Raw genomic sequence first — 10990 nt, 5'->3', positions numbered from 1 at the left:
GTTACGAACAATCCAATTATCCTCTTAGTTATTTTTTAATGTATAATTTATTGTTTACTGTAGTCACTCTATTGTGCTGTCAAATACTGGATATATATGTATTTTTTGAGACAGGGTCTCGCTCTGTCACCCAGGCTGGAGCACAGTGGCACTATCTCAGCTCACTGCAACCTCTGCCTCCTGGGCTCAAGCGGTACTCCCCCTAAGTAGCTGGGACTACAGGCACATGCCACCATACCCGGCTAATTTTTCTATTTTTTTAGTAGAGATGGGGTTTTCCCATGTGGCCCAGGCTGATCTCAAACTCCTGGGCTCAATGATTCACCCACTTCAGCCTCCCAAAGTTCTGGGACTACAGGCCTGAGCCACCATGCCCTGCCATCAAATACTAGATCTTATTCATTCTATCTAATTATATTTTTGTACCCATTAACTACTCCCCTTCCCCCTGCTCCTACTATTCTTCCCAGTCTCTGGTAATCATTGTTCTACTCTCTATATCAATTAGTACAATTGTGTTAATTTTTAGCTCCCACAAATAAGTAAGAACATGAGAAGTTTGTCTTTCCATTCCTGGCTTATTTCACCTAATATAACAACCTCCTTTGCATCCATTTTTGTTGCAGATGACAGGATCTCATTCTTTCTTATGGCTGAATAGTACCTCCTTGTGTAGATGTACCCTATTTTCTTTATCCATTTGTCTGTTGAGGGCTTCCAAACCATGGCTATTGCGAATAGTGCTGCAATAAACATGAGAGTGCAGATATCTCTTTGAAATACTGATTTCCTTTCTTTTGGGTATATGACTCACAGTGGCATTGCTAAATCATATGGTAGTTCTATTTTTAGTTTTTTGAGGAGCCCCCAAATTGTTCTCCCTAGTGGTTATACTAATTTACATTCCTAAAAACAGTGTGCAAGTATTCCCTTTTTTTCACATCCTTGCAAACATCTACTATTGTCTGACTTTTGGTTAAAAGACATTTTAACTGGGGTGACATGATATCTCATAGTACTTTTGATTTGCATTTCTCTGATGGTCAATGATATTGAGAATCTTTTTCATATACATGTTTGCCATTGGCATGTCTTCTTTTGAGAAGTGTCTATTCAGATCTTTTGCCCATTTTTTAATTGGATTATTAGATTTCTTCCTAGAGAGTTGTTTGAGCTCCTTCTGTATTCTGGTTATTAATCCCTTGTCAGATAGATAGTTTGCAAATATTTTCTCCCATTCTTTGGGTTATCTCTTCACTTTGTTTCCTTTGCTGTGCAGAAGCTTTTTAACTTGATGTAATCCTATTTCTTCATTTTTGCTTTGGTTGCCTGTGCTTATAAGGTATTACTCAAGAAGTCTTTGCCCAATCCAATGTCCTGAAGAATTTCCCCAGTGTTTTCTTGTAGTAGTTTTACAGTTTGAGCTCTTAGATTTTAGTCTTTAATCCATTGTGATTTGATTTTTGTATATGGTGAGCGATAGGGGTCTAGTTTCATTCTTCTGTATATGGATATCCAGTTGTTCCAGCACCATTTATTGAAGAGACTGTACTTTCCCCTAAGATATGTTCTTGACATCTTTGTCAAAAATAAGTTTACTGTAGATGTATGGATTTGTTTCTGGGTTCTCTATTCTGTTCCGTTGGTGTATGTGTCTGTTTTTATACCAGTACCATGCTGTTTGGTTATTATAACTCTATAGTATAATTTGAAGTAGATAATGTGATTCTTTTACTTTTGTTCTTTTTGCTTGGTATAGCTTTGGCTATTTTGGATCTTTTGTGGTTCCATATAAATTTTAGGATTGTTTTTCCTATTTTTGTGAAGAATGTCATTGGTATTTTGACAGGGATTACATTGAATCTGTAGATTGCTTTGTGTAGTATGGACATTTTAACCATATTGATTCTTCCAGCCCATGCACATGGAATATCTTTCCATTTTTTGTGTTCTCTTCAATTTCTTCCATCAGTATTTTATTATTTTCATTGTAGATATTTTTGTAAAATACATATTTTTATGTATTTTATTTCATTGTAGATATCTTTCACATTTTTGTGAAATACACAATTTCTGTGGATTTCATTTTATCTGTAGCTGTTGTAAATGGGATTACTTTCTAGATTTCTTTTTCAGATTGTTTGCTGTTGGCATATAGAAACACTACTGATCATTGAATGTTAATTTTGTATTCTTCAACTTTACTGAAATTTATCATTTCTAATAGTTTTTTGGTAAAGTCTTGAGGTTTTTCCAAATATCAGATCATCTGCAACCAAAAAATTTGACTTATTTCCCCCTAATTTGGATTCCCTTTATTTCTTTTTCTTGTCTGATTGCTTTGGCTAGGACTTCCAGTTGTGTTGAATAACAGTGGTGAAAGTGGGCATTGATGTCATGTTCCAGATCTTATAAACTTGATCATTCATCATGACCAAGTGGGATTTATCCCCAGGATGTAAAGATAGTTCAACATAGGCAAATGAATCAATGTGACACATCATATGAACAGAATGAAGGATAAAAACTATATGATCATTTCAATTGATGCTGAATAAGCATTTGATAAAGTTCAACATCCCTTCATGTTAAAAACCCTCAAAAATCTAGGTATTAAGGAATATACCTCAATACAATAAAAGTCATAACCAACCAACAGCTAGTATTGCACTGAATGGGGAAAAATTTTTTAGTACTGCTTTTGCTGTATCCAAGAGGTTTTGGTGTATTGTTTTTCTTTTATTATTTGTTTCAATACTACCATCAGAGTGAACAGGCAACCTACAAAATGGGAGAAAATTTTCACAACCTACTCATCTGACAAAGGGCTAATATCCAGAATCTACAATGAACTCAAACAAATTTACGAGAAAAAAACAAACAACCCCATCAAAAAGTGGGCAAAGGACATGAACAGACACTTCTCAAAAGAAGACATTTATGCAGCCAAAAAACACATGAAAAAATGCTCACCATCACTGGCCATCAGAGAAGTGCAAATCAAAACCACAATGAGATACCATCTCACACCAGTTAGAATGGCAATCATTAAGAAGTCAGGAAACAACAGGTGCTGGAGAGGATGTGGAGAAATAGGAACACTTTTACACTGTTGGTGGGACTGTAAACTAGTTCAACCATTGTGGAAGTCAGTGTGGCGATTCCTCAGGGATCTAGAACTAGAAATACCATTTGACCCAGCCATCCCATTACTGGGTATATACCCAAAGGACTATAAATCATGCTGCTATAAAGACACATGCACATGAATGTTTATTGCGGCATTATTCACAATAGCAAAGACTTGGAACCAACCCAAATGTCCAACAACGATAGACTGGATTAAGAAAATGTGGCACATATACACCATGGAATACTATGCAGCCATAAAAAATGATGAGTTCATGTCCTTTGTAGGGACATGGATGAAATTGGAAATCATCATTCTCAGTAAACTATTGCAAGAACAAAAAACCAAACACCGCATATTCTCACTCATAGGTGGGAATTGAACAATGAGAACACATGGACACAGGAAGGGGAACATCACACACCAGGGCCTGTTGTGGGGTGGGGGGAGGGGGGAGGGATAACATTAGGAGATATACCTAATGCTGAATGACGAGTTAATGGGTGCAGCACACCAGCATGGCACATGTATACATATGTAACTAACCTGCACATTGTGTACATGTATCCTAAAACTTAAAGTATAATAATAATAAAATAAAAAAATAAATAAAATAAATAAAAGGAAAAAAAAGCAGCTGGAACCATTTTGCCATTTCATTGGTATCATTATTATTAAACTCTTAGGAGAAGGGATTTTGCAAAATAAAAAGCATGACATATTATAACTTATGGGGAAAAGCATGACAATGTAGCATGACATGTTGAAAGAGCATGGCATGTTTAAAAAAGTAAGATATGGTAAAGCATGACACCTTATAACTTCCTTATAACTTATTACTTTCTGATTTCCAAAGTCTTACACGTTTATTACAGTGAACAATAGTGAGATGATGGATGATTTCCATCATCTTCATTATAATATTCAACACTTAAAGGTAATATTATTATCCTTCTGTCTGTTCTGTATTTTCTTTACATATACACATAAGCTGTTATTATTTATATAATTAAGTTCAGCACTCAATGTGTTGGCTAAATGAATGACAGCATGTACTTTTTGATACTTTTTCCCTTAGAAATACACTGTCAATTGTTTCCATAGTTCACTGTGTTTGTCTACTACTGGATTTGTGTCATCTTCATATTATTCCAATCCTGTGCACATATTTCATGATTGGTTTGGACATTTTGGCTACTGGATACTTAGATTGCCCTATCCTTTTTTTTCAGTTACATATGATGCTGTAGTGAATATCATCTCCTCAAACCCTTGGTATTATCCCTAGGAGAATCTGATATCCTAACATATATCCTACTTCATACAGAACACATTTTAAGGCTTTTATATTTATTGTCAAATTGTGGATTAGAATGGTTAGTCCAATTTATATTTCCATGAGCTGGCATGAATGTTCATTTTCCTACATTTTTATTAAGTGCTGGGCATATTCATCAAAAATAAAAATGTTGGCCAGTTTTATAAGATAAATGTGGAAATTGTGTGTATATATATCATATGATAAATGTGTTGGAATTATTGAAATTTTCATTTGATCACAAATAAGGTGTTAAAATTATTTCATATATTTGCCATCCATTTTACCATCTATTATTTCTAGCTCTTCCTCAGTGTGTTGCCTGTTTATATCTTTTGCCAGGTTTTCTATTGATCTATTGATGTATTTACCTTTTTTATTATTCATAAAATATCCTTATATAGTAAAGATACTAGTCTTTTCTCTGTCATGTATATTGTGATGTGTGTGTGCATGTATTTTGAAATGTTATATTTTATGTAATCATATATAATGCTTATTTATTTGGTGGGATCTTTCTTTGCTCTTATGCTTACATAAGACTCTTCTACAATAAAATTATTCCTCTAAAAAATTATTTGTTTCAATAAATTTTTAAATTTCCTTCATAATTCTTCATTGGCCCACTAGTCATTTAGGAGCTTATTGTCTGATTTCCATGTGTTTGTATAGTTTATTGCTCCTTTATTTCTCCTTCCTATTGGAAGGATATTTTCACTGGATATACTATTCTAGGATAAGAAGTTTTTTTCTGTAAGCACTTTAAATATGTCATTTCACACTCTTCTGGCCTGTAAAGTTTCCACTGAGAAGTTTGCCAGCAGACGTATTGGAGCTCCATTATATGTTATGTCTTTCCTCTTGATGCTTTTAGAATCCTTTCCTTATTCCTGACCTTTGGGAGTTTGATTAGTAAATGTCTTGGTCACCTTATCTCGGTTACATCTGCTTGGTGTTCTGTAACCTTCTTGTACTTGAATATTGATATCTTTCTTTGGGTTTGGAAAGTTCTGTGTTATTATCCCTTTGGATAAACTTGCTACCCCTATCTCTCTTTCTCTCTACCTCTTCTTTAAGGCCAATGACTCTTAGGTTTGTGCTTTTGGCTTTTGAGGCTATTTTCCAGACCTTGTAGGCATGCTTCATTCTTTTCGATTCTTTTTTCTTTTGTCTCCTTTGTGTATTTTCCAATAAGTCTGTCTCCAAGGTCACTAATTCTTTCTTCTGCTTGATCAATGCTGCTGTTAAGAGACTATAATGTATTCTTCAGTGTGTCAACTGCATTTTTCAGCTCCAGAATTTCTTCTTGATTCTTAATTATTTCAGTCTCTTTGTTAAATTAATTAGACAGTATTCTAAATTCCTTCTCTGTGCTATCTTGAATTTCATTGAGTTTCCTTAAATCAGATGTTTTGAATTCTTTGTCTGAATAGTCACATAGCTCTCTCTCCCCTGGATATAACCCTGGTGCCTTATTTAATTCATTTGGTGAGGTCATGTTTTTCTGGATGGTCTTAATGCTTGTGGATATTTGTCCAGTCTGGTCATTGAAGAGTTAGGTGTTTATTGTAGTCCTCATAGTCTGGGCTTGTTTGTACCCGTCTTTCTTGGGAAGGTTTTCCAGGTATTTGAAAAGATGTTAGTGTTATAAGTTTTTGGTCCTTGCAGCCATATCTGCATTAGAGGGTACCCCAAGCCCAAGCTGTGACGCTTGCAGACTCAGAGAGCTATCACCTTGTTGGTCTTGGATAAGATCTGGAAGAATTCTCTGGATTACCAGGCAGAGACTCTTGTTCTCTTCCCTTACTTTCTCCCAGACAAACAGAGTCTCTCTCTCAATGCTGAGCTGCCTGGAGCTGGAAGAGGGGTGACATAAGCATCCCTGTGGCCACCATTATTGGGATTGTGCTATGTGAGACCTGAAGCCAGCACAGCATTGGGTCTTGCCAAAGGCCTGCGGTAACCAGTGCCTGGATACCACTTGTGTTCACTCAAGGCCTTAGGGCTCTACAATCAGCAGGTGGTAAAGCCAGCCAAGTTTGTGTTCTTCCTGTTAGGGCAGAAAGATCCCCCCCAGGTTAGAGATGCTGTCCTGGAGCCAGGGCCTAGAGTTGGAAACCTTAATAATCTACCTGATTCTCTATTCTACTGTAGCTAAGCTGGCACCCAAGCCACAAGGGAAAGTCCTCCTGAATCTTCCCTCTCCTTTCCACCAGCAGAGGAGTCTGTCCTCATGGTTACCACTGCCCCAGGTCTGCAGTGAGTACTGCCTGGCTACCACCATTGTTCCTTCAAGACCCAAGGGCTCTTCATTCAACTTGTGGTGGATACTGCCAGCCTAGAACTCTCCCTTCAGGGCAGTGAACTTCTCTCTGGCCAGTGCTGGTCCAGAAATGCCATGCAAGAGTCAACACCTGGAATTGAGGACCACAAGAACCAGCTTGATGCTCTACCCCACTGTGCCACTGTGACGGAGCTGGTTCCTAAACTGTAAGACAAAGTCTCCTTTACTCTTCCCTTTCCTTTTCTCAAGCGTAAGGGGTCCTTCCCCATAGCCACTTCAGCTGGCAATATGCTGGGTCACACCTGAAGCCAGCATGTCTCTGAGTCTTACCCAAAGCTCACAGTGAGTAGTGCCTGGGTCCTACTGCTGATTATTCAGGGTCAAAGTGCTCTTTAGTCAGCATGTGATGAATTACCCAAGATTGGGTCCTTTTCTTCTGGCCCAGAATGTGTCTAGAAATGTCATTCAGGTGCTAGGGCCTGGAATGGGGGCCTCAGGACTTTGCCTGGTGCCCTTGTCTACTGTGGCTGAGCTAGTATCCAAGTTGCAAGTCCTGAACTTGGACTTGCAAAGTCTTTACTCTTCCTTATTCTCATCTCAAGCAGAAGTAAGGAGTCTTTCCCAGAGCTGTGAGCTGTGCTGCCTGGGGTTGGTGGAGGGGCGGTACTCACACTCCTTTGGCTGCCCTGGCTGGTGTCTTACTAGGTCATATGCATCTCAAGTCCACTGACTTTGGGCCCAACAAAGCACCAGAACTTGCCCAGGAATTGCAGTCCTTTTAGCCTAGACTGCCTTCAAGTTTATTGAGATCTGTAGAGCACTTTAGCCTGCAGTGATGAGGCTTGCTGGAACTCAAGTTCTGACCACTGGGGTGAATGATTTTTCTCTGGTTAGGGCTGGTCTAAATGCTCCCTCTGTAGGTGCCAGTTGAGTTCTGCCTAGTGTTGCTTTCCTCTGTGACAGGGCAGCACTGAGTTTCAATGCAAAGTCCCACTATCACTGCACTCTCCCTTTCCCAAGTGTGTTTAGGGGAGGGAGAGTGCAGCGATGGTGGGATGTACTGCCATGGAATGAGGAAGGGGTGGCATCAGGAATTCAATACTGTCTTTTGTATCCTCTTCAGTGCCTCTTTCAGTGATATAAATTTAAAACCAGGTACTGTGATTTTTGGTTCTTTTAAAGGTGCTTTTTTGTGTGTGAATAGTTGTCCAATTTTGTGTTCCTGAAGGAAGCATGATTGGTGGAGGCTTCTATTAAACCTCTTCCCTCTTTTCTCCTAGTTCAATACTTTGATTGTTATCTTAATCACAGACTCTCCCACCTGCACCACAGAATTCAGACCTCTTCCCTCCATCATGTTCACCAAGCTCATGAACATTCTAGAATTCCCACTTAAATTGAATTAAGGCCCTGTTAACACATTTAAGTGGGTCAGTGACATTCTTTCTCTTTTACTTACCAAAGAGTTATCCTCCGTGTATGTGACAGAATAACGTGTTTCCTCTGCAGATCCTTATCAGTTTGCTCTTTCCTTTAGAGCCTCTGTTAAACTGCTCCTTGGATCCTAAAAAAAAAAAAAATTTTACTTTCTAAACAACGTGTTTTTAAAGGGGTCTTCTTAAACATGACCCACAGTTTTAACACACATTTTTCTACAGTTTTGAACATAGCACACTGTATCATCTGTAGTTTAATATTTGTTTTAACAAGTTACGATAAAAATGAAAAACCAGTTTTGTCAGGATTTTCCCAATTTACTGCTTTGCCGTCTGTGAGTTAGAGGCATGTGCAGAGACTGGAGGGCACTGGCAATCCTTGTGTCTTCTGCCCATAGACCATGCAAGTGGAGAGGAGCCCCCGTTAGGAACAGATGGGGTAGGTTCAGGAAAATGGCCACGCTTTCTAAACCACAGAACATGCTTAGAGCAGTTCTGAAAATGAAGGTTTGGAGCTCTGATACTAGTACTTTCAATCTGCTTGAGGATAGGAGAAATGTTCACTCATTTAACAAACATTTATCTTGTTCCTATTATGTGCCAAGCACTAAGGTTCTGTGGAGAAAGCATGGAGCAAAATGGACAAAAACTCTGCTTCATGCAGCATATTTTCTTGTTGGAGGGGGCTATGTATTCTTAGGAGGAGAATGCTGTACACTAATTTGGCTGTCTTTTTTTTTTTCTTTAAAGGCCTACTTTGTAGTGTTTGCTGATCACAGCTGATTTCAGGCTAGCAATGTGGTATCAATGGATGGGAGCTGGGAAGAGATGAGCACAGTCAGCTCTGTAGAGCCGGGAGACACAAGAGGCAGCCAGTGAACAGTTTCAACATGTTAAGTGTATGTCAGATGGTGATTTGTACTGCAGAGAGTGATGAGGCAGGGAAGGGAGAATAGGGCATGCTGGAGGAGGCTTGCTGTCATAAATATGGGCAGGATAGGCCTTGCTAAGCTGGTACCGTTCGGAAGGGATGAGAGTTCTAGGCAGAGGGAACAGCAAGTACAGACTCCTGATATGAGAAGAGGCCAGATATGTTTGCGGAACAATAGAGAAGCCTGTGGGCCAGAAAAGAGTGAGCAAGAAAGTGAGCAGTGGGAGATACAGTGACCCAGTACATTGTATAGGGCCCTGCAGGCTGATGTAAGGACTCAGCTTTTTCTCTGAATGAGATGGGAGACTTTGCAGGGTTTTGAGCAGAAGAGTGACATGTCTGACAAAACATTTTAGCAAGACCCAGATGGCTGTCTCTTGAGAAAAGAATAAATAGAGAAAGGGCTAGAGATGGAGAGATTAGTTAGGAATGGAGGTAATAATCCAGGTGAGAGATGGTTGTGATTTTGACCTGGGTGGTTAGATGTGGTTGTAATCTGGATTGATTTTGTGCCAGAGCTAGCCTGATTTGCTGATGGATTGGATGTATTGTGTGTGACAGGAAGAGGTGAGTCAAAGGTGACTTCAAGGCTTTTGATTTAGAAGTCAGTCAGACCTGATGTTTTGGTTTTTGCTTTGAAGTCAGATTTAGATTCCATTCCCACCTGTCAGTGTCCCTTTGTTTCCCTTTCTTGCCCATGGATGGTAAGCTCCATGATATCATTTGGCTCTGTGTCCCCACCCAAATCCCATCTTGAATTGTAATCCCCACGTATCGGAGGAGGGCCCTGGTGGGAGGTGATTGGCTCGTGGGGGCAGACTTCCCCTTTGCTCTTCTCATAATAGTGAGTGAGTTCTCACAAGATCTGGTTATCTGATAAGTGTATAGCTCTTCCTCCACTCTCTCTCTCTGTGTCTCCTGTTCTGCCATGGTAAGACATGCTTTCTTCCCCTTCGCCTTCTGACGTGATTGTAAGTTTCCTGAGGTCTCCCAGCCATGCTTCCTGTTAAGCGTGTGGAACTGTGAGGCAATTAAACCTCTTTTCTTCATAAATTACTCAGTCTCAGGTAGTTCTTTAGAGCCTTGTGAGAACAGACTGATACACTCCATGAGGGTGGGGCATGCTGTAATTTTTACCGTTACATTCCTGTTGCCTAGCACAGCACTTGCCCGAGCATAGGCACTTAATACATGGTTGTGTGAATGTTGTACCTCTCTCCATAGTTTAATTTTCCGAAGTAATAATACTAACTACAGGTAGTTTTGAAGAATAAATGAAAAATAGTATGTCTAAAGTATGTTGTACTTCTGCCATTCAGAAAACATTAACACATGAAACCTATAATTTTTATTGCCCATATTCTATGCTCTTTAGAATGTTGGTTAAATTTTGAACACACAGAAAGGATGCTGCTTTATAGAAAAAAATAATGCTAAGTTATTTTCACCATTTCCCTTAAGACTTTGTCATTAAGAGCCATCTCTTGAGTGACTCAAAAATATAGGAAGGACTTCCATGTCTAAAAGCCAGAAAATATAAACTGGTTTAACTGCATTGCTGCAAAGAGGAAGGATCTGTCCTACCCACAGGATTAAAGCAGGATGGAAATGAAAGAAACACCCTCCCTAGGAACTTTCTACATATGAGTATTATTTCCTATGATAATTGTTGTTTTTAAGTGGTGAAAAATGGAAGGCCTGTGGTGGTGTTAAATGTAGATGAGCAGAGACTGAACTATTTGAGCAACAGTACACTTCAGTTGTCATGGTAGTGAAAAGCTCCCGATAGATCTTTTCCCCTGTCCCCAGATGTTTAAAATCTATGTTAACATGCCCTAAATGGTGACAGAGCCAGATGTGAATGTATAATGTCATTTTTTTCATCTTTAGC

General features: G+C 39.0%; 1 protein-coding gene across 1 annotated transcript in view; it reads left to right on the top strand.

The window, feature by feature from the left end:
• The window catches only part of ENOX1 (ecto-NOX disulfide-thiol exchanger 1), a 409234-nt gene that overhangs the window by 11534 nt on the left and 386710 nt on the right, over positions 1-10990 (top strand). The window lies entirely within an intron of this gene.

The sequence above is a fragment of the Pan paniscus genome, chromosome 14 (genome assembly GCF_029289425.2).
Source record: "Pan paniscus chromosome 14, NHGRI_mPanPan1-v2.0_pri, whole genome shotgun sequence".
Taxonomy (NCBI): domain Eukaryota; kingdom Metazoa; phylum Chordata; class Mammalia; order Primates; family Hominidae; genus Pan; species Pan paniscus.
The sequence above is the reverse complement of the archived record's forward strand: the minus strand, read 5'-3'. Positions and strand labels throughout refer to the sequence as shown.